Below are 16,070 nucleotides of genomic sequence, written 5' to 3' on the forward strand. Positions count from 1 at the left end.
AGAGCCTCGGTCGGGAGGCGTGAGCTTGAGAGCCTGTCGTGGGGAACAGAGGTGGATCCTCTGGGGCCTTAGGCCCAGCAAAGGACAGAGAAGCAGATCCCATCCCACCTGGACAGGTCTGAGGGACGTGGTAGAACCGTGGGGGGAGGAAGTAGCCTGACTCTGGAGGCTCATGTCCATGTCCCTTGAGTAGCAGAGGGAACATGGGCCTGAGGCCACAGCAACGGCCACGCGCTTTGGCCTCATGGCCCCGCGCTGCCCCAGCTTTGCCTGTGTGACCCGCTTGCTCCTCTCGCAGCTCGTGGTATTCAGAGGGCGGCCTGGACAGCCAGAACCAGCTCAGGGACGTGGGGGCTGTACAGGCCCAGGGCAGAGACCAGGCTTGGGAAGCGGCTGCTCTGAGTGTCACCTCACCTCTCCTTGCCCTGGGACCTGGGCTCACACCTGGGTTTCATGGGGAACCCTGCAGGGGGTGCTGAGCCCAGGCAAGGACTTTGCCCAGGGCCCCGCACACAGCAGGGGCTCAGGGGCTGAAGACAGGAGTGTGGGAGAACTCACTCACCTGGCTTTCCTTATTTCTCTACAAAATCAGGAAGGAAAACTGGGGGACATGGGAGTCACAAAGTCTCCTGAATGGATCTCAGTCTATGCGATGCTTTTTGTGAGTGTGGGCTCCAGGGGGTGAACCCAGGCTCACTTCCTCCTGAGCTACTCCCCTAGCCCTTTTTATTTTTTAAGACACAGTCCCTCCAAGTCCTTAGGCCCTTTCTAAATTGCTGAGGCTGGTCTTGAACTTGGGATCCTCCTGCCGCGGTCTCCTGAGTGGCCGGGTGTACAGGTATGTGTCACCATGCCCAGCTGCAGTTTTTTTTCACTAAAGCCCTGTTCTTCTTAACTTGACTCTTGGAGGACAAACAGGATTTTAAGTGAAGCTTCAAATTTTGAAATCAGAAGACAACAATGCCCCACAGGAGGGAGTAAGACGCACATATTCTTCCCTGTGCTCTCTTCCTGCCTTGTTGCCCACTGAAGTTGAGTGGGCGCGCCCCTGCCGTGGCCCCTGGGGCGCAGCACAACAGGAGGAGCTTGCAGCGGACCCTGTATAGGAGCCTCTTTGGAGCCCAAGCAGCAGCTGATCTTCTGTTTCCATAGGAAAAGGAGTGATGGTGGGGTCTTGTGGGGGGACTGGGACTGGGAAGAGGAGACATGGCCTTGAGGATCCTCAGCCAGGAGCCACAGGGGGCTCTGGTGAGTTTCCCCTGCACCTCCTCCTGGGTTCCGAGTGGAGGGGCAAGCAAGAAGGCAGGACGCCATTCCCTGACTGGTCACCCCTGCTCCATTCTCAGGGCTGCTCCAACTTCCGGCACAAGAGCATCAATTATGTCAAGGCAGCACATTGGAGCTGGCCCTGAAAACCCCCCACAGCGACGTGGGCACCTGGCTCTGCGGTTTGCCTCCTTCTGCCCTCCAGCACTCCTCCTACTGTCTTGTGTTGAACTTCATGAACAACTATTGGGAAACAGGTAAAAGAGCTTGAGTCCACAACAGCTGAGTAACATCCAGAGCCAAGTCTTGCTCAAGAACACTCTGGTAATAGTCCACCCACCTATAATCACAGTGTATTCCTCAGCCATTAACTTTCATGAGCGTGTTCCGTGAGCCAGGCATTGTGCTGAACAGACAGATGCCTTGGTTCCTGCAGAGCACAGCTCCCATTGTCCTGGAGAGGGCAGCCCAACGCCAAGTCAGCAGGCAGGAGGATTGTAAGAGTGACAGGTGCAACAGAGGAGGACCCGGGAACAAAGGGAAGGTCGGCTAGAAACGCAGAATCCTACAGGCACCAGGGGGCGCTGTCGGGCCGGCAGATAGGAGAGCAATGAAGGCCAGCAGGGCAGGAGTCCTGTGGGAGAACAGGGCTTGAGATGCAGCCGACCTGGAATCAGGGAGCTGCTGATAGATGCATGAGGTAAAAATGAAGCAGAAGGGACCAAGGGCATTGCTGAGGGTTCTGGCTAAACAAGGAAGCTGCAGGGCTTTTTACTGAGATTTTGGGTCAATAGGGGATGGGGAAAGGAAATATTTGAGGTGGAAACTCAGGAGGCTGTGATTATCCAGAGGTGATGGCAGATGCACCATTGGAAATGCGAGTCTGGAGCTTAGAGCTGTCTCGACTCGACATTTTTGTCCAGATTTTGCCCGTAAATGCAAATGTTTCTGATTATTCTTCCTGATTGGCATTGACAAAACCCCTTGGCCAATCAATAGCAGCATTTCCCTGCCTAAGACTGTGTCAGTCTGCACTGGGAGACAACCTCCCTCCCACCCGCCATCAGGCAGCAGCTGCAGTTGCTACTTGTTTAAGGTCCAAAGTCCTAGGGTCCTCTGCTGTGATGCATGCAAATTTTGTAGGTCAAAATTTGGTAAGTCAAAGCGGGTGTTGATGGGGGCAGCCATATGCCAGTGGTGGGAACATCAGGTAAGGGAATAATTCTATAAAATGGCCCCACTGTGCTGACCCCCACATGCTTTCTTTTCCAAGGAGCAATTTACCTGCAGCTCTGCCAGGCTTAAGAGGGCAGGGCATGTCAACAAACCACCTTTTATCTGCAGGAGAAATTCAGGCCTGAAATAATTCCAATAAGAGGATCACAAGTTACCCAGAAGGGTGGGCTTCTGTGGACCTTACACAGATCAGATCCCAGAACTCAGGGAAATAAGGATAATTCCCCCGACCATAAAATCTGTAAGAACAGGTTCCAGTTGGAACCAGTTAGCATAGGCCCAAGTGACCTAGAAAGGTCATGGCAGTGGGGACTTGAAAGTCTGATGTCATCCTGCTGTTAGTTAAGAGTCAAGGGGTGGAACTGGATGGGACTCTCTGGAAACTTCCCTGGGACCCTACAATAAAACTGAAGTGTGGGAGGGGTGTGCTGTCCCTCTCCTCTCTGAGGGGACCCACTCTCTCCCTGAGAGTACCTTTGCCCCTTTCCCGTCCCTCTAATAAACTCATGCCTGCTTCTCTGAGTGACATGTCTGAGGTCTTTCTGACTTGATCACAAGAATTGGGGTTTGAAGTGGGGCTTTTCATGCTGCCTCAGTTTCCCAGAAGTTCCCTGGCCTGTAACAGTAGGACAGGGACCACCTGTCCTGCAGGCGTCAGGACTCAGTGTGGCCCTAGCCTCAGCGGCCTCCCCTGGGATGTGATATTGCTTCTTGCTCCCTGGGCAGGAGGTGGAAGTTCTAATTCCTGCTGATCTTTCCTATGCCTATGACTGTCACTCTACAGATCAAGGAATCATGGCCAAATCCAAAGTTCTGAAGCTGTCCCTGGCACCACCCTACCTGTAGGAGTTCAATAGTTTGAGGTCTTCTATTTAGGTCGCTAGTCCATTTTGAGTTCATGTTTGTATGTGCTGTAAGGTGGGGTCCAACCCCATTCTCTGGCATGGAGATAGCCAGTTTCCCAGAACCGTGTTGAAGACTGTCCCTAGGCCAACGTTTAGCATCGGCAGCCTTGTTGAAGATCATGGGCCACATGTGCAAGTCAAGCGTTTACTGCTGGGCTCTCTGTTGTGTTTTGTGGGTCTGTCCTCATGTCTCACCTCCCTGTCTTTGTTACTTTGTTTCATAGCATGTTCTGAAATCAGGGAGCGTGAGTCTCCAACTTTGTTCTCTTTCAAGATCATTTTGGCTTGTAATTCCATACAAATTTTAATATGAATGTTCCTATTTCTGCCAAAAAATGTAATTGGGATTTGATAGAGATTGGATTGAATCTGTAGATTGCTGTTAAAGAAGATCTCTATCTTCTTTGACAACTTCTCCCTCCTCCCCCCTCCCCCATCCTCTCCCTCCCCTTTCCCTCCTCCTCTTCCCTCTCCCCCTCCCCCCCCCTCCTCCCACTCTCCCTGTTTGGTCATTTTCAGTATACAGGTCTTTCACTTCCCTGGTTAAGTTTAAATTCTTAGGTATTTTATCCTTTTTTGTGCTGTTGTAAAAGTTTTTTTCTTAATGTCATTTTTTGAATTGGTCACCGTTACTGTAGAGGAACACAACTGATTTTGGGGTGTTGATTTTGTATTCCAAAACTTGGCTGAATTCATTTGTTCTAAGTGTTCTGGCGGAATCCTTGGTGTTTTCTAAGTACAAGAGCATGCCGTGTGGGAACAAAGAGAGTTTTCTTCTCCTTTTCCAACTCCCTTTTCTTTTCTTCCTCTTTCTCTCCTGCTGGTGTTGCAGAACTTCCACTGGTGTGCTAAGGGTTCACTAGTGGTGAGGATGGGCATCCTGCCTGCTCCTGATCTTGGAGGATCAGGCTCAGTTTCCCCATCGAGGACGATGGGAGTTGTTAGCATCTTGTGCCACTCTTTGTCATGCTGTGGTAGTTTCCTTCTATTCCTAGCATGTTTTTATAAAAGCTGGCCAGATCCTGCCAATGCCTTCTCTGCCTCTGTTGAGATGATCATGTGCTTTTTGACCCTCCTTTTGTCACAATGACTGATTTCTATGTGTTGAACCATCCTTCCATTCCAGGCTCACACCCACCTGGCTACAGGGAGCAGACTTTCACTGTGCTCTCAAATTTGTTCTGCTAGTGTTTTGTTTAGGATCTTTGGGTCAGTACTTATAGGAATATTGGTCTTCAGTTTTCTTCTCTCATTGTGTCCTCCTCTACTTTTGTGTACCTTTGTCAGGGTAAATCTGGCCTGGCAGGATGGGTGTGGGAGGGGCTTCTTCTCTTTAGTTTTGTGGAAGTGTTTGAGAAGAGCTGTGTTCCTGCTTCTTTCAACGCTTGTAGAATTCTCTGGTGCACGTGTTTGGTCCTGAACTTTCCATTGCTGGCGGGTATTTGATTACAGCATTCATCTCCTCACTAGTTACAAGTGAGCTCAGATTTTCTATTTTTTCATGATTCAGTCTTGGTAGATTGTCTGTTTCTATGAATTTATCCATTTCTTCTAGGTTATTCAATTTTCTGCTCTTTTTTTTTTTATTCAAAGTTATACACTAGTAGAGTATATCTGAGCATGTCATGCCAAATAAAATTATTAGCATGATTTCAAAAGGATCGTCCAGCAGAATACAGCAAGAGCTACTTTGCAGTTGTGGGATGCAACTCAAAACCCACAAGCCACTGTCTGCACTTTATTTTAAAATGAAGTTCAATTTTCATGATCAAATGTTTCCACGATTAGAACAGAAAAACACAAGAGATTTAGAAATAAATTGAAAATGTAAAAGGAAGCAAAACCGAACACATTTCTGGGAAATACCACGAACAGTTTTTGGTATTCGGCTCATAATCATTTGTTTGTTTACCGAGTACCTTGGCTGCCCCTGTAGGAGACATGGACACTGCTGTTCAAACTGCAGGGCCTGTTCAGGCGGCCACCTCCCTGCAGTTTCTTACAAAGGGCGGGTTCTGTTCTTGGCAAGAGAAGTCATCCAGACTTCTGTGACCTCCAGGCCTCTGGGCTGCCCGGCCCCTTCCGTTCTGCTCCGCAGCCAGGCCTCATTTCCTTTCCCTCCTTCTCTTGTTTGGCCTCTGTGGGGACAAGCAGGGGCAAGCGAGTCCCCAAGTCTTTTCAGTTCTAATGAAAAGTCCCAGTGCCAGGGGCTGGGCGAGTTGCCTTGGCATAGGAGAGTGGACCAGGGCCAGCACCCCAGCTGGACAGACTCCCGGCAGAGCTTCCCTCGCCAGCACACGGAGAAAAGGGTCTGGCTGGAGAATCCGCGTCCCCTGTGCCACCTCTTGAAGGTGACACCCCGTGAGTACTGCTTAAAGGGTGGCTTCATCTCCCTCCGACTCAAGTCACAAAGACAGGACATCTTGCAGTCAGTCTTGCTGCTGGAAGGAAGATGTCGAACTGAGATTTGTCTGTGGCTTGGCCGACAGCCAGCGGACACCACAGGTCGCACAAGAAGCCTGTCACTTAGAATGCTTTCAGAGGCTCCTGATCAAATGGACCCCAAGGGTCCGGATAGGAGGGCTCACCTTCTTCTCTCCAGAGTCTAATCACTCAATCTCTAAATGGTCCTAACACCAACAGGAGCTGAGAGCTGGCTGGTCTAGGAGAGTTCCGGTCTTCTCTGCTCCTCGGCTCTTAATCAAATTCTCTAAAATTTAGAAGAAATTCTAACTCTGTTGTGCTGGTGAGAGCGCAGTAACTGCAGTTCAGTTTCTCTCACGTTTGGAGGGCAGCCTGGGGTGGGAAAAGATGGAGGAGGGGTCTGCCCCACTTCAGTTCCAGTTCCTGGCTGTGTGACCTCAAGCAAGTAATTTGAGCTCTCTGAGCCTTTGTTTGTTCCTGTATTGCAAGAAAGCCAAAGCAGTTGAAGAAACCCTTGCATGGCAGATGATGAAGGCCAGCTTTCTCAAGGGAGGTGAGCAGATGATGAAGGCCAGCTTTCTCAAGGGAGGTAAGCAGTAACTGGAAAGCAAGCTAGTTCCTCGCAGGGCTCAGGGCTGTTTCCCTTCCAGGGCTCTTGCTTGGCATCGCTCCATGCTTAATTCTGAAGATCACTCAAACAGTTACAGTTAAATGCAGATCAATATCAGTTCTCAAAAACAGAAGCCACTGCCACTTACTCAGCTGGCTGAGCGTCAGCTCTGAGCCTGCCACAGGCGCTGGGTTTAAAGATCTGGATCCCAGAGGGGCATGGGGCCTCTGCCTGGGGCAGCTCACAGGCTGCTTAGGAAAGTCCAGCCAGTGAGTGGGACCCGGTCATGTGAGGAGAGCAGGCGAAGGGAGGGCCTTGCTGTGACACTGCATGACAAAGCAGCAGTGGAGAAGAGGCCGGGGTGTGGGAAGCCCAGGGCTGCTCTGTGCCTAGGGCCAGGGTATGGTTGGGGCATGGCCAGGACGGGGGTGCTGCTGGCACGATGCTGCCCAGAAGAGGCCTGAGTAAGGGCCGCCCTTCCCTTCCCCTTCCCCTCCCCCTCCTTCTCTTAGTCTTTTGAGTCTTCATCCAAAAGGAAGTGGGAGGCATTGAAAGCTTTGGAACAGAGCCGTGAAGGCATTATCAGTCTTTGAGGTAGAGTTCTCCATGGATGCTTCTCTACAGAAGCATAGGGTGGAGACTGGCCATCGGGAGACCCGCAGGCTGATGTCCTGGTGCAGAGGCCAAGGGCCTGGGCCAGGTGGAATGGAGGACTGGGTTGGTCAGTCCTTCAGCACTGAATCGAATACCTCGATAATCAAGTTGTAAAGAGAAGAGGTTTAGCTTGGCTCGGTTTTGGAGGTTCAATCAGTGGTCGGCTGGCCCCGTTGCTGTGGGCCCATGGTGAGGCAGCGCATCATGGAGGGAATGTGGGGGAGCAGGGCTGCCCACCTCATGGACAGGGAGCAGGAAGAACAGGACAAGGAGAGGACCTTTTCCCCACGGTCCCCCTCGAGAGCACACCATTCAACAGCTTAAAGTCTCCCAGGAGACCCCACAACTTGAAGCTTCCACCAGCTCCCAACAGCAGCTCACTGGGGACCAAGCTGCTAAGACAGGGACTTGGGGGACATTGAAGACCCGGACCATAGCAGGGACCATTAGTGACATCTGAGATAGGATGTGACATCAGGAGAAGGAAGGAGGTGGGAGATGAGGTGTGAGAGAGGGCTTGTCACAAAGAAGGCGGACGTCAAAACCGTGGTGCTCAGGGGAGGGAGCCGGACACGGCAGGTCACGCACTGCGCGATTCCATTTTTCCAAAATGTCCCGAAAAGGCAGCTCTAGAACCTACAGAGACAGAACCTGGAGGACTGTTGCCAGGGGCTGGGAGCAGAGAATGACTGCCGATGGGCACGTGGTTTCTTTGGGGGACGATGGCAACATCCCCCAAGTTAGATAGTGGTCATGGTCACATGACTGCTCTGAACAGCATTCAGCAGCACACTTCCAAGGGGTCTGTTTGATGGTGTGAAAATCATACTCAACAAGCTTTTTAAAAAAGAGAGCAGTATTGAAAGGCCTCGAGGAATTATGGAGGAGAAGCAGCCTGGTTAACGCTGCCGGCTGAGAACAACGGACCTCTGTCCGCCTGAGCCATGTGAGAAGTGTTCATTCATCGTCTCTTTTAATATGGACCCAGTGTGAAAATTAGGTGCATTTTTTTTCCAGTTTTACAGATGAGAGACCAAGACTCAGGTTTGAGGGAACATGAATAGGGTCAGGCAATTCACACGTATGAAAATCCAAAGGTTGAACTCGTCGTCAGTGCTGGTCTAATAGGATCAGTTAACTCTCCCCCGTGCAGCCATCCCTTGGTCCACAGGGAACTGGTATCAGGATGCCCCACAGATACCAAACTCTACAGATGCTCGAGCCCCCTCTATAGAATGGCATGGTCTTTGCATCTGAGCCGCGAATGCCCTCTTGTGGACTTTAGATCATGTCTGGGTGACCTACAATTCCTAACTTGATGTCAGTGCCACACGAGCAGCTGTTACTGTGTTGTTTAGGGAATAACGATAAGAAAAATGTCAGTGTTCAGTACAGAGGCAGTTCTTTTAAGGGTATTTTGGCCAGTAGTGGCTGAACCCACATGCAGAACCTGCAGGCATGGACGGGTGACCTTGTCCCCGGCCGCAGCCACGGAAGGAGCCCTCCCAGGGACAGCTCTGTGTTGGTTGCTCTTGTTCTCATTTTACAGATGCAGAAGCTGAAGTTCAGAATTGATCAGTGACAGCTCAGGGCCAAGCAGCCAGGGAGGAGGCAGCTGGGACCCTGAGGGCTGGCCCAGGCCGAGCTCTGAGCACTGAGCACCTCCTTCCCCAGGGTCTGGGAGTCCCTGGACTGAGAGCCTGGCTCAGGGCCAAGGTCACTGTGGAGGGAGGACTTCAATCTGCCTTCTGCTGAGTCAGTGGAGGGGGCTGTGCCCAGAGCCCATGGGCCAAAGACCAGAAATGTTGGTGACAGGCCGAAAGAGAGGCTTAGCACGGCAGTTCTGGGTGCTGGCAGCCCTTGGACCTCGGACCTCAGAAATCTGCAGGCCACACTGTTTTGCAGGGCATGGAGTCAAAGTGACAGAAACCAGAGAGGGCAGAAGATTGTGCATTGCCCAAGTTCAGTGTTTTCAACAAGCTGACAAGGCTGACGCCAGAGCTGTCATCTAAGTTGGCCTAAAGTCAAAGGTCATCGGCCCCACCAGGGCTTTGTACCCGAGCTTCCCATGCCCAGGCTGAAAGAAAACCTGTTCCTGGAGAGCCAGGGGACTCCAACACGCCTCAGGAGCTACTGTGGCCGAGGGAGCTCAGCTTAGTTGTCCCTCTGCCTTTTTCTTGCTGGGTGACTTTGGGCTAGTAGTTTCACCTCTCTGGGCCTTGATTCCCCAACCTGTGATCAAGCATTTCCAGGCCAGATTCTGTAGGTATCTGTTGAGTGAGAAAATAAGTAGATGAGTATGGAGCAGGTATTTTGCTGGTCTAAGCAGGCAATGGCCCATTTGGATAGCCAACCATGGCGTCTCCCTTAGGTGTGAAGAAAGGGTTCTCCACAGATAGGGTGTGAGTAACAAATGTTCCAAAGAAGCCAGGATGAACGTTGTGCTCAATGATATCTATGCCGTGTTCCTTTTTTTCTTTTTTTCCTTGTTTGGTGGGGCTGAGGCTGGAACCCAGGGCCTCGCACATGCGGAGCAAATGCCCCTTCTGTGAGCTAGAAATACAGCCCCGGCCCCACAGGGTCTTTTCCCCTCTTCTTCCCTATCAACACTGTCTCTCTTATGATTGAGAAAACCATGTCAATAAAGGATGAACTTGCCATTTTAAACTCCGTGGAGTCCTGGGGTATCTGGGGTCCTGGCAGCCCAGTATAGTATCCTGGGTTGGAGGATGGAGTCATTAGCTCCACGGCTGTGGCTGTGTTGAATGAACCTGGGAGGGAGGCAGAGGCAGCATCTGGACAGGCGCAGAGTCCAGGAGAAGCTGAGGTGATGGGCAGGAGGTTGCCGTGGAGCACGTGCTCACAAAGCAGGGCGTGCGGCAGCGAGGGCCAGCAGGTGGACCCCTGGGGCCACCCAGACCCCAGTGCCGAGGAATGCCTGTGGCACTGTGCCCAGAAGGATGCTGAGGATGAGGCCACTGTGGGGACCAGGGATCCCATGTGGTCTGGCTCAGTGGAAAGTGGCCTGATGGGTTCAGAACATCTGTTTCAGCGTGGGAGGGGAGTGCAAGGGTGGGAACAACTTGCTCCTTCATGGCTGACAGAGGCTGGAGAGGTGGGGAACCATGTGCAGCCTGCTGGGAACTGGACTTGATCATGGGAGCCAGACAGGCAGAATGGAGAGAGAAGCCGCCCAAGACTAGACAGGCAGAGCCAGGAGCAGGGAGCCAGGGTTGGTGGACAGGTGGGGTGTCAGGACTGCACATGTACCTGTCGTTGCCGGACAGCCTTCGTGCCTTCCTATAGCACAATCCAGCGTGACAGAGTCAAGTAAGCTGTGACTAGTCACCAAGTGGAAATTTGATTTCGACAGAGCCCCAGACAAAAGGAGCAAATTGAGTTTGGCACTCGGGGTCACGTGGAGAGGAGGTGCACCCCCACAGCAGGGCTGAGCTTCCGTGAAAGCTCCACAGCGTCTGGCTCTGGGCCTGGAAAGAGAGATTCTAGTTTTTGCTTTACAAAGAAAGGCACCTGCAGCTCTGCTTGGCCGCATGGCTTGCCATGGTCACCGGCTGTGCTGTCAGAGTTGGAAACCAGCCAAAGTCCATGTGCTGCCCGTGGAGCTGAGCTGCTCCCTCCATATGGAGGAGGGTCTCGCCTCCCTCTGCAGCCTGGTGTGCAGGCTGCATAGTCCCAGGTAGTGACAGTGGCCAACAAGGGGCTCCTGCTGGCATGGGCCAGGCACCCTGGAGCTAAGCATGCAGGGGCCATCTCCTGCCAACCTGAGTCCACCTTCCAGTGATTTACTGTTACTAGCCTCAGCAGCAGTAACAGTCTATCTCTTCAAGGACCAGATTAATCTTCCTGCTTCCACCGCGTCACCATCTTCCAAATCTCCCCCAATCCCCACATCCCAGCTCCACGTGACCACAGGCAGAACTTTGTAAAGAGGTGACCTGATCTCCCCACCCAATGCTTTCCATTGCTCTCAGGACCCAGTGCCACTTCCCTGGCCTTGTCCCACGCCACAGCCGAGAGCTCCAGCCACCGGGGTCTCTCAACCCCCAACACAAGCTCCCCCCAGCCCCAGGCCCTTTCTTCCCGCTGTTCCTCCTGCTAGCCCACCTCACTTCCGGCTCGCACACCCCCCCTCCAACCCAGTCTGAGCAGTGGACCATAGTCAGCTGGCTCGGCCTCTCCTCCTACCCTGTACCGCTTTCTAGAGTTTGCCATAATTGATCTAAATGCCAATTAAGAGGCTTGGTTGTTGGTGACTAATTGACGCCCACTGGACGGCCGGCTCCTTCCTGCCTTGCACAGTGCCTGCAATCGGTGGGCCAACCATGGGGCAGGGCTCAGCACACCACTGGGCGGACAGCAGGGCAACGAGTGGAAACCCAGGCTCATGGAACATCAGCCAACGCGCCACACCTCCCCAGCCCCGGCTTTGCCTGTGAGAAGGAGCAGTGCATGGGGAGGGTCCCAATGTCCCTGAGCCCACCCCGCACAGTGTTTGGGGCAGTCGAGCCTGTCCACGTCAGCACCCTGGGTGCTGGGAGTCCAGGTGCCGTCCTCCAGCAGTGTAGCCGCCGAGCCGCTTGTGGCCAGTTCTACAAGGAAGGATTTCTGCCTGGCTCCTCTGTCCCTCCCTGGCAAGGACTGAGATTTGAGAATTTTACAACTGGAAACACTCACTGTTTCCTCCTTTAAAATACAATTAATGTGGGGTGGTCCCTCCTGGCATCCTACTGGGCTTCCGACCCTCCTCAAGGGTGGGAAGACAGAGCCGACTTGGGGCTGGGAGTGGAGGGACCTCCCTAACCACTTCGCAGGGCGCAGCTCCTCGTCGCACTCCACCTGGTCTGGAAATGTGTCCTCAGGGACGGGCTCTGTCAACAGCGCAGGCTGTGTTCAGACTGTGCACAGCTTTGGAGCGATTAGGCTCGCCCAGAACTAGAGGGCACGGCGCCCCAGCAGGCAAACCCTTGGCCACCAAACCCTGGTCTTCACGACGCTGATGGCAGCTTGGCTCCCCTCACAGGGTGAAGCTGCTTCTTTTTTCTGATCTTGGAAGTGGGAGGCGGGCAGAGGCAGGCAGTGTGGAGTGGCGGCTCCTCTGGGTGTGACTGGCCCTGGGCCCTCTCTCTTAGCTGATGTGCAGCCAGTGCACCATCGGAGCCCCGGCTCCCCGGCCAACTCTGCCAGGAGCCCGGCCGCTCACTCCTCTGCTCCTGACCTGGCAGAACAGCTCGAGAGGTAGAGGCTGGCAGCAGGGGCCGCGTCCTTGAGCTCCTAGTGCCTGAGAGTCAGCCTTCAGGAGCCTCTAAGCCTTAGTTTCCTGATCTGTGAAATGGAGAGGTGAATGGCCTCTGGCTGAGGGCCACTGTGGGGACCAGAGATCCCACGTGGTCTGGAGGCCCAGTGGACTGGAGTCAATAGGAAGAGTTCTGTCTTTTCCTAGACTTGGAACAAAAAGCCCTGAAGGACCTTCACATCTGGCCCAGTGGTTCCCAAACCAATACAGCAGGACACCTGGGTTGTTGTGGGAGAACCGTCTTTGTCATTGTTTTGAGAGCACTTCTAGGTCATATCGACTCTGGGAGGAAGGTGCAGAGGTGCCCCACATGCCCCGCCCCCTACACATGGGCAGTGCCCGTCACTGCGCTAACCCAGGAGGACAGACCTGCGTCCTGTCTGCAGTGGGCAGCCCGGGGCTTGGGGAGGAGGGAAGGAATGAAGAACGAGGAAGGAGACGTAGGGAAGGATGGGCAATGTAAGTTTAGCCTGAGGTTCCACACACCTTTCCAGGCCTGTCCCTTCCCAAATTCTGGGACATCTGCCACTCTTAAAGTCACCACGAACTTAGGCACTCCTGAAGGTTCCCTTGTGCACAGTTAGACAGCCCATCAGTAGGCAGAAACCTGTAATTCAGGGGCCTTTCCAGTGTTATCAACTGATGGATAATGGAGACCTGTGGCTGTGGCGTTCTCTTTGTGAAATCACAGCATAAGTCGGCCATTTTAAGGTGAATGACTTGGTGGCATTTAGCCCGTTCCATGTTGTAGGACCACTGTGTCCATCTAGTTCCTGAAGGCGACGGTTACTCTTTAATAGGTGCACCCATTCCCTGCTCCACCCCACCCTGGCCAACCACTAATCTGCTCTGTCTCTGGGGATCTGCCAATTCTAGGCATTATAAATGCCGTCATACAAGATGTGGCTTTCCGTGAAGGCTCCTTTCACTTAGCAGGACGTTCCCAAGGCTCAGCCATGTTGTGGCATATGTCGGTCTCACATTCCCTTTCATGACTGAATAATATTATTCCACTATACAAATAGACTAGATTTTGTTTATCCCTTCGTTCAGTGGTGGACAGTGGGCTGTTTTCACCTTCCAGGTGCTGTGAAGAGCACTGCCCTGGACGTTAAGCGTTGTTTGAACACCTGTTTTCACCTCTCTTGGGTATGCCCGAGGAGTGGAATTGCTGGATCACATGGTGACTCTGTTTGCTTTTTGAGAAATCACCAAACTATTTTCACAGCAGCTAAAATATTTCATGCTGCCCCTGGTGTTGTATGAGGGTTTCATTTTTTTCTCCATCTTTGCAAATACCCCTTAAGTCTTTTTATTTTTTAGATGGGTGATAGTAAGACATTTTCCTTCATAGCCTGGAAGGATCCAACAGAGGAAGAAATTGTGTGTGCTGAAGATAAATGAGATCACTGCTGCAGAGAAATTCAAGAGGACAAGAGGCACAGGCCCGTAGACCCAGTGAGGGATCCTCCAAAATGAGAAGTCTGTTAGGTGTTGGACAAATGAAATGAGAAAAGAGAACTGTCTCTGCCTTCAAGGCCCTGGAGGGTCTCTGGTGGGCTTCTCACCCCAGGGTGAGAAGCTTCCCCACTGGGCAGTGGGGAAGAAATGGGATTGTGAGTGGTCTTGCTTTAAATCTTAGTGCTCACCCACAGATGTTGCTTTGGATGCGTAGTCTAATCCTTAAACTTCAGTATCCACAGACACACAACGGAATGCTCTGCTCTAGGACTCAGTGAGGCTTATGCATGACATGTGCCTGGCATACAGTAGGTGCTTATTAAATGTAGGCCCTGCTCCTTGGTTCATTCTTTCAATACATTGTGAATTATTGGATAGAAGTAACAAATTTACTGCTATTTGCAACCTTCTTAGCTTCTAGCCCTATGCTGGGTACTTAGTAGGTGCCCCGTAAACATTTGAAAATGAATAAATAAATGAAAATAATAATAAAGAGATAGATTTCCCCTACAGGATAGTAAACATTCTAGACACTTGCTACATGGCAGGCAAGCTCAAGGGAAGTATCTCATTTGATCCCCCGGACCTTGAGGAAGTAGCTCCTTCCCCCACTCTGCAGAGGCGTGGTGTGTCCAGGGTGACTCGGCTGGGAAGAGGCAAGCTGGGATTTGGACCTAAGACATCTGACGTCCAATCCTGGGCAGTCCTCATTGTGTCCTGTCCCTCTAGGTGTGGCTAAACCGTTGGCTGACCACCCTGGAGTGGGAATCCTGTATTACAGCTAAAAAGAGCCCACGTGCTAGCGGGGTATGCAGGCAAGGTCTGAAGGTCCTGGGAAAGCAACTCTTCTGCCCAGAGGCGACCTGGGCCTTGGTGCCTGTCCTCTTAGGCACAGGAGAGCTCTCCCTGGGCACAGAGATGCCATCTTCCTAGTGCCCAGGGGTGGCAGACATTGGAGGTTGATTGCTACAGACATCTCCTGCAGGTGTCTCCCACGGATTCGATGGCTTCTTCCTGCACTAGGCCACCCCTTTGTCAACACCATGACACCAGGGAAATGGAATGAGCCCAGAGGAGGTGGCCTGTTGCTCTGAACTGATGTTGGGGAAATGTAATAGGCCTTTCCTGGTTCCCCAGAGACCTGTTTTTCCAGACCTGAGTAGATGGCTGAGCTGGACACAGCACCCCTCTCCCTTGGGGCTGGGACCCCAGGTGCCCTTCCTTCCGTACTCCCCCTGAACACCCCCCTTGGCTCCCTGTGCCCTCGCCTCTTGCAGGGATGGGCCTGAAGGTGGCTTTTCAGCCCTGGGCTGGGCTTGGATCCTGCCCTGGCTGCCCAGGTCACTCAGCTCTTGTCCCTCTGCCACTCCAGTGTTCCATGTGTCTCAGGCTGTTGAAGAGTGAGAAGAATTAGCAAGTGCGCGTCACTTTGGAGCTCGGGCGAGACGGCAACACGGTGTTCATGAAATAGCGACAAGGGCAGTGGCTGTGGCACAGCACTGCACAGGTGACTGCTCTAGGCGTTTCTCCACGGCTGAGTTCATGCCAACGTGGACAGAGGAGCAGGAGCTCCCTCCTTGTGCGGCTCACCTGGACTCAGGGCTTGCTGTGCCTGTTTCATGTGTCCCTGCTTTGGGACCCTTCCATGACACCTCATTGGACCCTCCCCCTGTTCAGGCCAGCTGGGTCTCCACTGGAACCTCCTCATGCCAAAGAGAAGGGGTCCCAGCTATCCCACTCCTCGGTCTATGCCCAGGGGACTTAATCAGCATACTATAGTGTCGCAGCCACATCAATGTTTATAGCAGCTCAATCCAGAACATGCTGAGCCACACCTGGGCATGTGTGTTAGTCAGCATTTGTCACTGTGACCAAAATGCCTGACAAAAACAACTTCAGGAAAAGTTTATTGGGCTCACGGTTTCAGAGGTTCGGTCCATGGTCACCTGATTCCATTGTCTGGGTTAGAGGTGAGTCAGGACATCATGGTGGAAGGATGTGGCAGAGGAAAACTGCTCACCTCCTGGCAGCCTGGAATCAGAGAGACAGACAGACAAACAGACAGACAGAGAGCGGGAGGAAGGAGCCAGGGGAATAAGATATAGTCCCCAGGGGCACACCCCCAGTGACCTATTTCCTCCTGCCTACAATTCCCATGGGTACAGTGTCCTTTCCCATTATTAATCCAGCAAATGGATTA

The 16,070-nt window shown here is 52.6% G+C and overlaps 1 protein-coding gene across 6 annotated transcripts in view; it reads left to right on the forward strand.

Annotated features, from left to right (window-relative positions):
• The first annotated feature begins 437 nt into the window (after positions 1-437).
• Slc2a9 (solute carrier family 2 member 9) overlaps positions 438-16,070 on the forward strand; it is a 146,713-nt gene continuing 131,080 nt past the window's right edge. The window contains exons 1-2 of one of the 6 annotated variants that reach the window (XM_046423531.2): positions 438-1,248; positions 1,347-1,523. The gene's annotated coding sequence lies outside the window, so the exon portion shown is untranslated. Of the gene's footprint in view, positions 1,249-1,346; positions 1,524-5,330; positions 6,421-15,242; positions 15,378-16,070 lie in introns of those variants that run through there. The other 5 variants (XM_058572412.1, XM_058572411.1, XM_046423530.2 and 2 more) reach the window with 5 other exon arrangements.

Source organism: Marmota monax, unplaced genomic scaffold (assembly GCF_021218885.2).
Source record: "Marmota monax isolate L192 unplaced genomic scaffold, Marmota_monax_Labrador192_F-V1.1 WCK01_AAM20220418_F8-fsc00009, whole genome shotgun sequence".
Classification (NCBI taxonomy): domain Eukaryota; kingdom Metazoa; phylum Chordata; class Mammalia; order Rodentia; family Sciuridae; genus Marmota; species Marmota monax.